Source organism: Diuraphis noxia, unplaced genomic scaffold (assembly GCF_037042655.1).
Source record: "Diuraphis noxia isolate RWA-SAM2 unplaced genomic scaffold, SU_Dnox_SAM2 contig0001, whole genome shotgun sequence".
Classification (NCBI taxonomy): Eukaryota; Metazoa; Arthropoda; class Insecta; order Hemiptera; family Aphididae; genus Diuraphis; species Diuraphis noxia.
In genome coordinates this window covers 87,899,861-87,918,008 of record NW_028301711.1, presented here as the reverse complement: position 1 = coordinate 87,918,008, position 18,148 = coordinate 87,899,861, and positions in this window count along the sequence as shown.

Sequence of the window (18,148 nt, the reverse complement as noted above, 5' to 3'; positions counted from 1 at the left end):
GATGATATACATATACCTGGTTAGAGGATAAATCGTTATCATTACGCGATTTCATAAAAATTTAAAACTCAAACGCTCAAAACATTTTTCCTATAATGACGCTTAAAATTTTCTCTATAGCTATTTGAAGAAAAACTTATGGAAAACTTGGTGTTAAATTTTATAACCTTAGATATAAATACAAACAATATTATGAATTTTGAACTACAAAATAATTCGCAAATTTTCATGGTTTTGACGAATTTTTGTCAATATTTGAAATTCAAATGCTAATAAAAATTTAATTTGAATTTCCGGTGGAATTTTGATTTGTGACAAAGATTGAAAAACTTGTAAGGAATCTTGTATTAAATTTTGAAATCTTAGATTTAAAAAGAAAATTTTTTATGAATTTCTAGCTTAAAATAATTTGTGAATTTTCGTAATTTTTACGTATTTTGTAAAAATTCAAACTTTGAATGATTATAAAAAAAAAATTGTACCTATGAATTTCTTTTATTTTTCAACTGCTATTGTAATAATATGTTAATAGCAATTTTATTAACATTCGGTGAAAATTTCATGCATCAATGGTCATTCGTTAAGTTACATCAAAAATCAAAATCGATTTTGTTTAAAACTGATTGTACGTAAAATTTCCTGTTTTTCCGTTAATTTTTAGTTTGTTTATCCCGATTATTTAGAAAAACATTAAGAATTTTTTACTTTTGATCTCCCAAAGTATCAACTAGATTCACTTTCTGATTTAACAAGGTACTGAAGTTCAAAGTCAAAGCATTTTTACTGCCCCAAAACGTAATGACAAACACAAAAAAAAAAATATTTATGGTTTTTGTCAATATTTGAACTTCAAATGCTAATAAAAAAAAATTGTGCCTATGTATTGTTATAATTTTTTAATTACTATAAGAATATTTTATGAGGAACTTTGTATTAAATTTTCAAGTATTATAATAGGGCCAAAAAAATTTTATCGACACTTCAAAAAAAAATTTTCAAACAAATTGAAAATTTCAGTTGTCTATAAATATCTCAAAAAAAGTCAAAATATTTTGAAAATTAAATCATGTTAAGAAAATACCAATATAAATAACTGGTAAAATTTTTAAGTACCTAGGGCTTATACTTTTTGAATAATAACAAATATTTAAAATCGTTTCAGGATAAATCGTTATCGTTACGCTATTTCGTAAAAATTTAAAATTCAAACGCACTTAAAATTTTTCCTATAATAATGCTTCGAGTTTTATCTATAGCTAATCAAAAGAAAACTTATGGAAAACTTAGTGTTATATTTTTAATCCTTAGTTATAAAAGCAAAACATTTTATGATTTTTCAACTTCAAAATTACTTGCAAATTTTCGTATTTTCGACAGATTTCGTAAACATTTGAAATATAAACGCTTATAAAAAAAAATTGTGCCTATGTATTCTTATAATCTTTTAATAACTATAAGAATAACTTATGAGGAACTTTGTATTCAATTTTCATGTATTTTTATAGGGCCAAAAAAATTTTATCAACCCTTCAAAAAAATTTTTCAGAAAATTTGAAAATTTCAGTTGTCTATAAATATCTCAAAAATTTTTTGAAAATTAAATCATGTAAAGAAAATGCCAATCTAAATAACTGATATAATTTTCACGTATCTACGACTTATACTTTTTGAATACTAACAAATATTTAAAATCGTTTCAGGATAAATCGTTATCGGAACGCTATTTCGTAAAAATTTAAAATTCAAACGCACCTCAAATTGTTCCTATAATGACACTTCGAGATTTCTCTATAGCTACTTGAAGGAAAACTTATGGAAAACTTAGTGTTGTATTCTTAATCCTTAGTTATAAACACAAAACATTTTATGATTTTTCAGCTTCATAATTACTTGCAAATTTTCGCGTTTTTGACAGATTTCGTAAAATTTTGAACAATAAACGCTTATAAAAAAAATTGTGACTTACGATTTTTAATTTTTTTTATCTACAATAAGAAAACCTCATAAGGAACCTTGTATTAAATTGTAAAGTTTTTTTGGTCGTCCAACTTTTTTTACCGACACTTCAAAAACAAATTCTCAAAAAAATCGAAAATTTCAGTGGTCTATAAATGTCTCAAAAAAAGTCAAAATTTTTTGAAAATTAAACTGTACATTAGATAACACAAACATAAACATTTGGTGAAAGTTTCAAGTATTTGCTGTGATAAGTTTTTGAATTACGACCATATAAAAAAATCGATTTGGTCGAAAACTGATTTTGCGTAAAAATTCCCGTTCTTCTGTCATTTTTTTTTTGTTTTTCTCGATTTTTTTGAAAACTGTTGGAAAATGTAACCTTTTGACCTTTATAATGCACCAAGGATATTCACTTTTACATCGGAAACCACCCCCAAAGTTTGAAATCGAAGCATTATTTCGATTAGTTATGCTGTACACAGACACACACACACAAAAAAAACCCGCACCTCATTGTAAAATCAATACCTTCAAAATCTAAAATATCAAACTTGCAACATTGACGGTTATATTCTTGTAGAATTTGTTCTATACAACTCACAATATTTGAAAATTATTTTTATTAAAACAATTTTAACTAAAATATTATTCAAAAACATTTCATCTTTATTTCAATGATTTGATGACTTGTCTAGTTTCAATTTACACACACGAATTATTTTTAAGCACCCATAACGTCACAGCAATTAATTATTGAACAACGTTTTTTTCTTTGACACTATACTATGACAAATGACCCGTTAGGTCGGTATTGAAATAATTTTAGAGCTCTTGCAAATATTTTTAAAGTAGATATACAAAATTAATATAATTCATCTACACGTAGTAAAACTAAAATGTATACATTATATTTATCTACATAAGGACATAAGTTGCAGTATCAAATATCAATCAATTAAATTATGTGTTGATTGTTGATATATTATAGCAATAAAGAATAATTTTAAGATTTATATATTTCAACCAATGGTATAATATACTCATATACGGCATATAAAATACCTATTATCATTTTATGATTGTGAAAATCAGTATCATATTAAAAATTTGTATTTCCTTTTATTTAAGTATATAAATGATGATATAATAACAAACTTCGTTTATTATAGTATGTATATAGATATTTATTTACCAACTCTCGTTTTTTATTGTATACGTACATAGATAAAATTAGATAATAGATAATAGATAATAATAATAATAATAATAATAGATACACTAAAAAGTTATTTGATATTGTAAAGATTGTAAATCAAAATTAAAGAAATTAATATCACGTATAGCTGTGTTATAAAATGATAGTGTAAGTAAAATAAATACTGTTTCATTAAGAATTAACAAGTTTATGCTCTCCGTAGGCAGCGATGTCCCTTCCCAATAAGGTACCAAAACACAGGCCCAATACTTTTTTTTTCGTTCTATATATACCTAATTTGATGACTTACGTTAAAAATAGGATTTTTAACGTTTTCCTTGCGCACGGATAATATTGTACGCATGCCAAATCCAAAAAAAAATCATAGAGCTTTTAAATTTCATATAATATGTATCATATATACACAAAGTGGTTATAATATGATGCTATAATTATTATTAATATTAATATTAATAATTAAACCTAATTTTAGTCACACAAGCTATTTATTCTTTTCAAAATTAAAATAATACACCTACATTACAGTGTTTTCATTTGCATCAAATTTTTAACCCAATACCACTGTATGGATACTTCCAAATATATTGTTACATTTGTTAGGTAGACATTAAATATTATATTAAAGTTTAAGTGTGCATTAAATTGTTTTAAAGTATATAGAACTACTTTTGAATAGTAAAAAAAATAAATAGTTTTCATACTAAGTGTAGACACACTTGTTGCTGTGATTCAATATCAATAAGTATATGTGTATAATATTTAAAAATATTTAACAGAAATATGTACCAAAAATAAAAGTTAGATATTATGGTATAGCCGTATATGAGTGTTTTCGTTAGATAAAATAACACGGAAATGCATGTTTTGGACATAATGTCTTATATTTACCTATTTAAAACGATTTCAAAACGACCAATTAGTTTTAACTGCTTCGTAAAATAAATACGGATTGCGGGCAGTAGACGTGCAGAGAGATCGGGCGTGTCTTTCTGGTGACGAAAAACCAATTACTATCCAGTACAAACTTCATTATAGCATTATTTTATACTTATATATACATATATGCATTAGGTTAAACGCCGTTGCCAATACCACCACTACCACTACTGCCGCTACCGTGGCGTTACTGCAACCAATCAGCTGATAACTACACACATATTTCATGATGATTATCGATACGAAAATAATATAATATATGTATTACATAGACATCGTTCGTGCGAGTTGGGAGGGACAGTTAGTTGTTCGTCGTTTACACGAGGACTCGTACGAACAATCCCCCACGCTCGAGTCATTTACATCTCTCCATTCGGTTGAGGAGTCGACCCAACGTCGACAATAGCAACAACGGCATAATAGCTGTTACGGTCCGCACACGAAGACGTCGTTGGTGCTGTACGTTTGTTAATTTGTCCGTTTCATATTCTTTCTCGACCACTGCAGTCTCACAACCATCTGACCATGGAATTACAATGTCTACAAAAATTTGGCGATTCAGAACGATCGGATCGCCGAGAAAGTTCGCAACGATCGGATAACGGAAGTTTAAGGTGTTCAAAAAAAGAAGGTCCGAAACGGTCGGAAAGTAGCAGTTCGGAACGATCGGATTGCCGAGAAGGTGCGCAGAAGCCACGTGTGAAGTATGGTTCACGACCACCCGAATCCGTAACGATGACGAACGCGGAACTCTCGCGGTGGATCTTGGAAGCTGAAGAAGAGGACAGACGACTAGCTGCCATCGAACAGGTAAAGAAACGCCAGATCGTCGATGAAAAATCGCAACGTCACGTGTCGGGGTCTTCCGCCAACAATCAGCCAGTCGCAAATGCCCATCACCCTCCTTACCACCGAGGGTGCAAATATCGTTTACCATCGGCCGACCCGATTCCCATACCGACAATCATGTACGACCCGTTCGACAAGCGGTGGCTGTACCAAAAGCTTAGGCGCCGCCAAGGTGCCTTGAAGAAGAAGACCAACAAGGCTCTTCTATATGAACTGGCCGAGGACGGTTTCGAAATACAATTTAGAAGTGACTTCTATGACGACTCGGGCAATGAACTTGATGAGCTGTACGTCGATTACTGTCCAGTTTGCAGCAGCTCGTCTGAAGAAGGAGACCGTGAGATCGAGATCACAGTCGATCAGGTGATCAAAATCGCAGTTGACCAGGAGATCAAAATCACAGTCGACCAGGATATTGAGATTGCAGAAGACGCGGCGGCAATCATTACCTCCACGAAATCTGCTGCACAACATTCACAAGCCAGCTCAACTGCGAACAGAATAAAATCATATATACAGAGGTTCTTAAATTTTAGAGATATAATTTCGTTCGCAGGTTAGCATAATACAATACATTATATCACCCTATATACATTATATTTTACTGCTACGCGTCTAGTTATTATATATAAGGTATATAGGTAGTATAATGTCAATATGTTTAATGTTAAGTGCCATCATTTTATTTAATTATTATTTATTGCATATATTTGGTTTGCCATTTATTTTATTGAATTTAAAATGAACAATGTTTTGCAAACTTTTAGTACCTATAGGTATGTAGTTTTTTTTATTTTATAATTAGTAAATAATAACATTTAATTTTCTAATTTTGATAAACATTGATACCAACTTTAATTAGGAATATTATTTAGTATTTTATCGGTGGATTTTTTTTTTTACTTCTTTATTTATTTTTATTTTTTTTTTAATACCTGCTTTGATTGTGATTTAGTATAATATTATGCTATTATATTGCTGTTTTTTTTTATTGAAAGTTAATGGATTTTTTTATAAAATCACATTGTATATATTTTTTTTTGAATAAATCGAAACAAAATTATGTTATTTAACTATCTGCGGTATTCTTTAATACATTCAACCTACATCATCATCTTATACTTTAGTAACTATCGTGTGTTCTATTATTTGTACACAGCTTTTAGACGCTTTCGGGTGAGTATTGTGCAGAGCTCGTCTATTTTTGAGTTTAACAGAATTCTTGAGCGACACTTGATGACCTGCAGTGCACATTTAATAATAATATTAATTAAACCACTCAAGGTTGAAATTTATGGTTACTGTGTTGGTATTTTGATAATAACTAATAATGTATAATGTTAGATATTTCGAAAAAAGAGAAATAATAATTTATAATACGAGTATACTTACATAATTTAATATTTGCTCTGAAACAACCCGTTTATATAATAAATATATGATATCTATATCTGAACATTTTATATGGCGACCAACAATCTGCAGGCAGATATATAGTGTAGGGCGTAGGTACATACAATGTCAAGTACAATAATAGTTATCGTAGTTAATTTATGTGCGTTGTAATATTCTGTTTTACAATAATATGCACAGCACACCAACCAACGTGTGTAAAGGTAGTGTTGTACAGTAGTTTACTTGTAAAATATATAGGTGTATACAGGCATCATGAGCATTGGGATGTTATAGTCGATAAATTATGACCTTTGGCATTTCGTTTTTCGTTTGAAATTGAAATAGGGTCTGACTACACGAGGTTAGGAACGTACAATATACACAAAACACAATAAATGTTAGTGTATAATACGTTATTGTGTGCATACTTTGTATACTATAAAGTATAAGGTACATATTATTATTGTAATGTAGGTATATATGAATTTGACGGTTAGGTACTTATTGTGTATAGGTATCTATATAGTATCACTTGTTGCAGGACCGTGCGGGATATCGGACGGTTCCACATCTGGAACACACTTGTCTAAAATGTATATTCAATTCACAGGGCAGAAAAGCATGCATTTATTGTTTGGAGTATTCGGATCTGCGTTGTAAAAGGCACTAAATAACTATTACAATAGTTTGCAGTGTATGAAAGAATACAATGAGCCAGTTCGATGTATTGGTTAGGTTAGTAACGTAGGTAGGTAACGTACAATAATACCGGCATCATTGCAGGTACCTGCGTTTATATAGATAAGTGACTTACGACATGTGTGTGTATATGTACTGTTATATATGTGTGTGTGTGTGTGTGTGTGGCCTGGGTTATACGAAAAAATACCAAACGAAAATCGAATCTTAAAGAATGAAAATTGTAATACGGCACGTACAAGACGCGTCCCGCCGCGTGTTTTATATGTTTATCTAAATATATTCTAAATTAATTTTAGTAATAATTAAAGATCAAATTATAGAATTAGCATAGATAGGTACAAGAAATATTAAATAACATTTGATTAATATGAGATATTGCGATAGTACCTCATAATACCAATTATATACCAAATAATTTTATATTAAGGACGTCTGACCACCCTGCCCAAACTACTCAGTTTAATATAATATTTCCTTCATATACACAACAATTATTATTGTTGACGAGCGGTCATGGCTAAAATATTATAATTTAGTGTGCGCTCAGGCGGCGTCGATGCCACCGAATGACCACCACTGCACAAGTCGGTTGGTCTGCTTAGATCATAATATACAATGAATGGAGCCACAGCTCAATATTTTGATGTACACGTTAGCGACAAGTCACCAGTAATGTGTACCTATTACCGCGCATGTGCAAGTGGCTTATCGCGTATTTTTTCCAATGATATGATATACGAATATTGATAAGAAATGCGAAGAAATAGGCTGTTATTATAGAATATAATATGCGACTAATTGTTGGCGCATACGAAGAGTAGAAGCCACATAACTGGCGTCTGGTGACTCGTCACTAACATGTACATCATCAAAGTTATGTGTAATCTATAGGCTATGGCTCTTTCCATTATATATGATCTAAGATAGGCTGTATTTATTGTAGTCACATATAATATGCCTGTGAATGTTATTCCGAGCTTATCATAAGTGATTGGTCAGAATTTTGCAAATGATTGCCTTTGCACGGCTCCCCATCGCCATCTAGTCACTATATAGTCTGTAATGATTGTAATTGTAATATTAGGTAGGTATGTGTTTTTTTTTAGAAAAAAAACAGTATACGGCTTCTATGGTCATTGGACGTAATATTATAGCATTATATTATGCAGATAATATGAAAATATACATATTACAAAATAATTAATTATAGTAAATAAAAAAAACCTTTTTTTAGAGTAGGTATATAAATAAGTGAAGTAAAATAAAATAACAATAAGATACCTGTACAAATATAAATATAAATGATATATTATATATAAATATTGAATAAATTCCTTTAGGTTTATAATATTGATTTATTATTATATTTATTTTTATAATTTATTATTCTACACCAATATTATAGTAATATTCATAATAAAAATTTGTAAAAGTAGCGTATTTTGGGTGATTTCTTGGGGGGTGTCCGACATTTATTAAACCTCTCAAAAATTTTTTAGAATTAAAACGTATTTTCAACGTTATTATTAATAATATGAAGTATAATTCTCTTATCTGGTAAAACTTGATTTTAAAATAAACCATATAATATATACGTTCACAATATTTTCGTTGTTATTGTATTTTTCGCTGGCGAGAATTCTTATTATCGTAATGACCCGGTGAAATTCAAATAATTCCTGGATAACCTTGATAAACTGTTGTAGATAAATTTCTGGTGTTGTCGAATCAAATCTAATTAATTTCAGTTATGCCGTTTATATAAAAATATCATCTACGAGTATTTTAAAATAAAATTAAAATAATATACCATGAAATAAATTATAACACCAATGTCCAATATATTAGGACTTTTTTTAAAGTCGGGGGGTGCCCAGACGCGGAAGACTCTTCCCCAAAATACGCCCCTGTCATGCATCGTTTGGAACAATAATATTATACTACTTAAATTAATATTCCAGTTGTCTGCGAGGACCGGTTTTGATGCGTAGATTGTTATCTATATTCAATATATTCTATAATCTCTATGAGCTTAGCTGTCACCCCTCTAGACAAATCCACGGCGACCGGTCCGTCACCGCGTCGTCTAGACAGTTTTTATTGAGTAAGGTTTGACACCCGTCGGCTCGTATAATATTATAATAAGTGAATTTTCGTGTGCGCAACATAATGTAATATCGCGTGACATATTTTTGGGTCCGGTTTTTACGAGTCTTGTATTGACCGTCGGTTTGTGTTCACGAACTGCAGTATTAAAATCACTTTATAAATACTCTTGAAATTTATAATTATTAATTCATTCAAACATCATGCTGTTTAGTGTTTATCAATTCTCAACCTGCAAGTTCCAATTAGATGACTTTCTTAGAGTTAGTAAGAGTTATACTGGCCATAGATACCGAGACATCTCGTGAAGTGCATGTAATGCGATGGACCTGCACCCGCGTAATAATTGTAAATTATTGTATCACACACTTAAGAGGACGCCACATCCGCATGTGTTGTCTCCGTCGTACAAGTGCGTAGCATGGCAAATTTTGCGCTCAGCAGATCACGTTTATCTCCGTTATTTTAAAATTTAGAGTGAATTGACCTGAAAATTAAAGGCAAGATTATTACCAAGTGCATCTCATAGGCTTTTTATTATATTTTAATTTTAAAGCGTGTAATGAGTATTTTAAAATTGTAAATAATTTTTATATCTAAAAATACTCATAACTCGGCTTAAAATTAAAAAATAATAAAAAGCCTATGAGATGCACTCGGTAATAATCTTGCCTTTAATTTTTATAATAGGTCAATTCACTCTAAATTTTAAAATAACGGAGATAAACGTGATCTGCTGAGCGTAAAATTTGCCATGCTACGCACTTGTACGACGGAGACAACACATGCGGGTTTGGCGTCCTCTTAAGAGTACGCAACAGTGGAATTTGTTGTCTTCGTCTTACCAGTAATATAGCACAGTACATTAAAAATGCTCGTAACTCACTTAAAAATTGAATTATCGAAAAAAACCAACGTACAAACACAGATAATATTCTTATCATCAAGTTTCATAATAGGTCAATTCTGTAATTTTATTTTTAAACTAAAAGAGCTACAAGTGTTTTGTTGAGCGTAAATTTGCTATATTACCCACTGGTAAGACGGAGACAACAAATACCACTGTTACGTACTCTTAACACGTATATTATTTATTACATCAGTTTTAGAATTTGGTAAAACAATTTATTATTTTATATGAGTATACGCCAGAGTTGATAAAAAACATGATTTTTTAAAAAAAATCAAAAAAACTGTTTTAATCGTTTAAAACATGTTTTTTTGTTTAAAACATGTTTTTTTTAAATGATTTTTTTCAACTGTTTTAAACATGATTTCATCGTGTTTAAAACAAAATATGAATTTCGCTAATGAAATTTGCATTAATTTGCTGGATGAATAACTGTCAAAATTATTACAGTAATATTGAAGTCCAGCGCATATGGAGGTGGTAACTGGTCAATCATTTTTGAATAATATTCAATGATCGTATTATTGTTGTATACTTATAATTGATATTGATATTATATTATTACGCATAAATTATTATTTTATAAGCACTTAACGTGTTAACACCAAATAATATTTTCTTGACAAGCATCGAAATATGAATCACGTCGTGTTCGCATACGTACGTGTTGATTGTACATTGTACCAATTGTACCTAATATTGTATTACTGTTTAGTATCATATTTTTTTATTATTCGTGATACCAAATTTCTTGGAAAAAAATAATTCAAAATCGATAATCGTTAACTGATAAATAAGAAATAAATTTGAATTTAAACAAACTTTAAAAATTGTTTAAAAATTATTGATTCAACCTTAGTAAAATTTTTGAACACCATATTTTTTCTAAAAATCGGATTTACAAATTAGCTATCTTGATTTTTTTAACTATAAAATTGCAAATTTTTTAATTTTTAATTTTACATACAAAATGTTTTTTTAAAAAATCGAAAAATATTTTAAATGTAGCGCAGACGACAATTTATATTTAAAAAAAAAAAAAAGTAAAAAATGTTAAATGTTAAATAGATCAAATGTTATTAATGTTATTGCAATTGTCAGTTCATCGTGAAACACCCTGTATAAGTAACAATTAGAAAATTGTATACTTTATTCATTTATTGGTATTTGTCCACTTAAAATATGTCAGTTACCAATAATATAACCTAACACGATGCGACATTCTGATGTCTACTTACATTGGATACCATTAGAATTAGTACAGCTATAATTTTTATTTTTATTTTTGTTGGAGGATAACTAATTATTAATTATTATGTTATTTATTCTTACCTATGTCATTTTATATTAATTAGAAGATTTGTTATTTCAAGTTATATTAATAAATAATAATACAATATATAAGACATAATTGTCAATTTTATTTATTTTTATTTTGTTTAAATTGTTTATTTATTTCCAATTTAAATTATATAAATTATCATGAATTATCAATTATATTTTTCTGTTTTAAACAATTGTTTTTTTTTATGATGTTTAAATCATTTGTTTTAAACGTTTTAAATAAAACCATGTTTGATTAATTTAGATATTTTAAACATGTTTTAAACAAGTGTTTAAAACAAAATGTTTAAAACATCTCAACTCTGATACGCCCATGATTTACACTCCATTTCCAAGTCCTAACACGTGACGCGTCTTGCGCGTCTCTGCAGATTGAGACAATTTATGACTGGTATAAAACCGCGCTGAAAATAGGTAATTTGTGTTTGTACAACAAAAAATAGAACGTAAAAAAACAAATATAATTATATGGTACGCGTTTACACGATTAACAATAATAATAACATACACGATAATAATAATAATAATAATAATAATAATAATAATAATAATAATAATAATAATAATAATAATAGATTCCGTGTACGGTGTATAGGTATACAACTGTGTTAATATCGTTCGAAAGATTTGAATATCAGAAAAAATGAAAAAATGATTGTTATAATCAAGTTGAATTCATAAAATGATAATAATTATATTACATATGTATAGAAACAGTGACGGATACTCGTATGGTAAAATTATAGGTCATCTTTGTCACTAAGAAAATAATTTTATTTACAATAAGTATTCGGGATTTAGTTTCTATTAACTCAGTTAATCTCAAATTACAAAATACTATTATTTTATTTTATCCTAACGGAAATAGTAACGAAAGTTTGTAAACAAATTGTGAGATAGTTACGACTGTATTTAATTATTTAATACATATCCAACTATCCATTGTGGCAGTGATGATAAACTATATAATATATATTATTTAAAACAATAGCAGTAAAATGATGTGTACCTACTACCTACTGTAGTGGTACTACAGTAGTACCTAACCTTTTACACAACAGTTTCTCAGCCGGCCAACGTTAGGTTAGAGCACACTGCTCAGCATTATAAGTTATATAATATAAATTGCCTTTTATGTACGTCAAATTTATTACAAGGTAGATATAACTCGGTCGAAGTTTGTTGGTGAATTTTTAATATTTAAATTTGATTGAATACATTTTTCGGTGAAACGTAACACAAGAAAATAATAATAATATAATATAACATTTTAGAAACACTCTATCCCATGATCTTGCAAACTCGCGGCGGATATTGATGATGGTGATCAAAATATTTTCTATTAGGTACAGAGGTCTCACAACTATAAAATACAAAAATGAAAATGTCTTAATGTCTAACTTTAATTTTATTATTATTTATTTGTTATTATTATTAAAATATAAGGTAGGTAGTAGGTAGAAACATGGTGATTTTTGTTTCAAAAAATCATCCTACTGACGCTATGGGCCGCGAATCGCGCGGCACGCCAATTATAACATTTAACGTGACTATTGTTATACTTTATTACTTTTATAGATATGATAATGCTTGGTGCAGACTGTTGAAGTAGCTACACATCCGAGTCCAAAAAAATTAACTAATCATTTTTGCCGTATTAGATTCAGTGCAACGACGACTTGACGTTTCCGAAGGTCATTCGGTGGAATGAATGAATTATAGATTTATATAGACGTATATAGTACAACTATTATATTCGTTACCTGCAGTAGTGTAATTACACATTATTTTATAATAATGTAGATTTATGTATTTCTCACCTTTAATATTATGTTCGTATATGTTCATAGAAACTTTTTTTAAATATTTAGTCAACAATTTATGCAATCATATAGCATAATATTTGGTTATTATAATAGGTATATACAAAATTGTTAGTCAAATATTTATTATTCAATCACTTCAAAATATTCGCAAAATATCATCATTTCCCAAATGCTGTGAAGGTTTTAGCAGGTACTATAATTAGTATAGGGCTCGGAAGTTATTGCATTTGCATGTTTTTTTTGAATCATTAAATTTATTGCTAAGTGAGCAAGGAATTTATTCCAAGACAACGAAAAAAATATCAAAAGTGATTTTTAGATTTTCAGCTTATTTTGAAATTTTTTAGAGCATATTTTATAATTTATGAAGATTCAGTATGAAAATTCGTAATTAGAAAATGAATACATTCGTATTGAGAAAACGTAGTAGATATTCTTGTATCATATTTTTCAAATTTTCATTTGACATTAAAAACAATGTTTTTACTCTATTGATTAATATATTAATATATAGTCAAATCAGGCATTTTATTAAATGCCTAGGCATATAGGTATAGTCAAAGAATTTTATGTTTATGCAATTTCACTATCCATAATGAAACATTTTGTATTACTTTAAAAATTTAAATATATTTTCTAGCAGTTATTCATTGCTATTTTATCTTTAAAAAAACTATTTATTATTTATTAATATGTAAAACACGTAGAAAATAAAATAATAATTATGTGAAATAATATGTTTAATTTTATGTCCACTATTATAAAAATTAAATCATAAAAAAGGTATATTATACCTAATTACAATTTACAATTCAATCGCATATGTTCTGTATCTTTTTCCGTAACGTCATATTTTTGTCGTTATAATCGATAAGATTATAATATTTGTCCCACGGCGCTCAATATAGATACGGTTCTCATACAACCAGGTACCTGCGTTAATAATTTTCCAAGGTAAAACCAATGGAACTTTTATTTTTATTTAATAAAAATATATAGTACTCACAACTCGTAGGTACTATAGACCATACTGACTATAGGGTATAAAATATACTCGTACTATCATCTACGTCTATCAAATCTAATTAGTTGTCACCTGTATTTATTTAGGATTTCATTTTTAAAACAGTAGTAATAATGAACACAAAATTAAACATATTATTTCATACACCAACATGTTTTTCATATAAATAAATAATACATATAGCTTTTTTAAATATAAAATAGTAATAAATAACTGATAGAAAAAATATTTAAATTTTTAAAATAATGCAAAATGTTTTTTTTTATTATTTTCCTGACATGAAATAGGCATTTAAATAAATGTCTAGGTGGATAGTGAAATTGCTTAAACACTAATTTCTTTGACTATATGATCAGGAATTTAATAAAATGCTTGATTTGACTATATGCCTATGACATAATATATTTATAAATTACAACTACAGGTAGCTTTATCTAAAATACAATATTATACAAATATAAAATATAAATAGCTGCTATCGAAATACGATAATTAAAAAATAAATACTTTTCTAGGAAAATAACCCATTAATTTATAGTTGATGGGCGATGACATTGATAAACGTAATATTTTTATCAGTTCCGACTTCTACGTCCGTACTTGCAGTTTTACACGTCGTTGTTCTTGTTTCAATTACCTATATTATTTTTATTTCATTATGCCGAAAATCAGACAATCTGTGACAAATCATTTGAATAGTTTTGTTTTGGAATATGGTACGGATTTATTCATAACCGAGGAAGGTATTTTATTCTGTAAGTTATGTGAAGTGAAGATTAACAATGATCGAAAATTTGTAGTGACTCAACACCAACACGTTAACACTGAAAAATATAAACGAGCGGCTATTAGAAAAAACGAAAAAATACAAATTCTGAAATTCAACAATTAGTAACTAATACTCCGAAAAAATGTTTATTCTCATACGATTTGTGTAAAGCATTATTGTCAGCAAACACACCGCTTTACAATTAAAATTATTTTTAGAAAAGTATACACCAAGAGAAATTCCTAATGACTCGGTGAACTTAATATGTCAACAACATAGACGAAGAAACTATGAAAAATATAAGAGAAAAATTAAAGGAAATAAAATATGGATGTCGATCGACGAAACAACCGGCTCTGAAGACAGGTATGTAGCTAACGTTATAAATAGTGTACATACATAAAGGAATTTTGTGCGTTAACATAAAGATTTTTACAATTATAGGTACCTATATGTTTTTAAATATATAAAACATTAATATTTGTACAAACACTACAAACTAATGATATAGTTTTTAAATTATCATACTGTATATTTATATTAATATAAATTGTACAAACACGTTACGAAGACGTGCGATTTTCGTTTATGATGTGATTTTGTATTATTATTATTATTATTATTTTTTTTTTTTGTAAGGAGAACCCGCGGCAACATAGGCCATTGGGTGTGGGGTGGTACGGTAGGGGTAATTTTTGTATATTTGTTTGTAGGTTTTTTAAGTGGGTAGGGTTGTAACATGTGTTTGTGTATGTGTGGCAAGGATATGTTGCTAAAAATCCCGGGTGGTCACCCATCTGGGAGCTAGTAACTGCGGCCGGTACGTACGCTCAGTGCGTTTTCGCAGATTGAGCGTACGACCGCGCCTCACCAAGCCACTTTGTATTATTAATGTTTGTTTGGAAGGCCATATAAATCGGGGAAATATGAAACACGAAGAAAAAAAATCTAGAATTGTTATTTTCACGAAATTGTATATCAGGAAATGATAAAATAAAGGAATGATATTTTCAAGGATAAATATATTCTCGGGATAATATTTTTCTAAACAAAATTAACTTAGAAAAATATAAAACACTAAAATAGCACGGAACCGTATTTTTCAGGAATAGTACCTATAAATTAAGAAAATATCACTCAGGACTGTATAAATCGGAACAGCATTTTTGAGTATATTGCTACACATCATGGATCCGTATACGAATTCCGTAATCGAAAATCATATTAATAGAAAAAATAAAGCATAGGGGACTCGACGGGACAGGGTGGTTATTCACAGGAAAATATTTACGAGGTAAAGTATTAAAAAGAAATATTATTTTATAATATTCTATGAAATTCTAAGAAAAATAATATTTCTGTTTGATAATCAAAAATGTTGTCCCGATTTATACAGTCCTGAGTGATATTATCCTAATTTATACTATTCCTGAAAAATACGGATCCGTGTTAACTTTTCTACTGTTTTATATATTTAATTCTGTTAAATATTATTCAGAGAATGAATTAATCTTTGAAAATATCATTCCATTAATATAGCATGTTTTTTAAACATCTTTCGTTACAGAAAAATTAGTCCTATTTTCCTAAAAACTATGGTTCCATATGAATATTTACCTCATTATTTTTATGTGCTGGGAGTTCGTTTACGACAAAATACATTATATCATATAGCGCCGTGATTGCCGTGAAATACCGCTTAATATTCGTACCGCATACACTGCACGCACAGCCTAATATAATATTGTAAATATTGTAATATATATTTTTATTACAATGTCATCTTGCGAATACGCTCAACGCTGAATTAGTTTTGACAATGACATTAAACCATAATATATTGTTGTATAGATCGAGTACAACACAATAATCATATTATGCCACGTAATATAATATGGATGATTATTATTTATTAATATACCGATTTGATCGTCTTTGAATGTCGTGTAATAGTTAAATATTTATACTATTATACATATAGTGCGTACCATTATATTTCGTTTATTCAAGAAAATCAGATTGATAAAATACAATTTAACATGTATAAAATTTAACGATTATAATTGGCTATCTATAATAAGCATAGCTTTTTATAATTTACACTACTATAGGTAATATTTGTAAGATTATTGCTATTATGCTATATATGCTATTATTGATTATATTACGCCTTACTTTAATATTATGAATAATTATTATATGATGCATCTCATATTTTAACATACTATCTAAAATCTAACTAATTATTTATGATTAAACTAATAATTTGAATATAATTCTCGTCACAGTGATGTGTGATTTTTATTTTAGACACCGCGAATAGACTAAATAAATTAAATGTATACCTACTGCATACTCTTTGTAGCACCATTTGAGTTTTTAATGATGTTTGGTGATATACATTTTAATTTGACCAATCGTTTTCAACATTTTTACCAATTTTTTTCACTTCTCCGTCAAACCTTATATACCTACTACCTAATAATGTATGGTATTCAATGATCCACGTGCATGAGTTTAAACTTTTAAAGGGTTGTATACACTAAATATTTTGTAATGAATTAAAAATATTATAAAAGTTTTCATTCTGTCTTTTGGATTTTGATCTAGCCGTAAAGAAAGGTATACAGAAAAATATATATTTGGTGAATCTAACCAATACCATTCATATATAGGTACTCCATGAATAATATTAACCTATAGAAAGTATAACAAAAAGTTACAAATTAAAAAAGAAAAGGTCAACTTATGGATACTTTTTTTTTTATCAAACATTGAGACCATATTATAGGCAAAGAATCAATATTAGTAAATACATACATTTCACATAAACCATATTCAAACTTTTCAAAGTACCTACGTCCTACGTGTTTTCCATGACAATCTATATAGCTTGGTGTATTATACTACTATAGCTCGCGAGTAAGTACTAAGTGCATTCCAGTCATATAATATATTTAATCGTAATTATTGTTAATAACCACATACTAAATAGTTTATAGTATGCAGGTGCAATAACTGTACTATTTGACAATTTTAGTAATATTCGTAATAGAAATTTGTTAAATAGGTAGTCCTGTTACACCTTTTATACTATGTTATTATAACATTT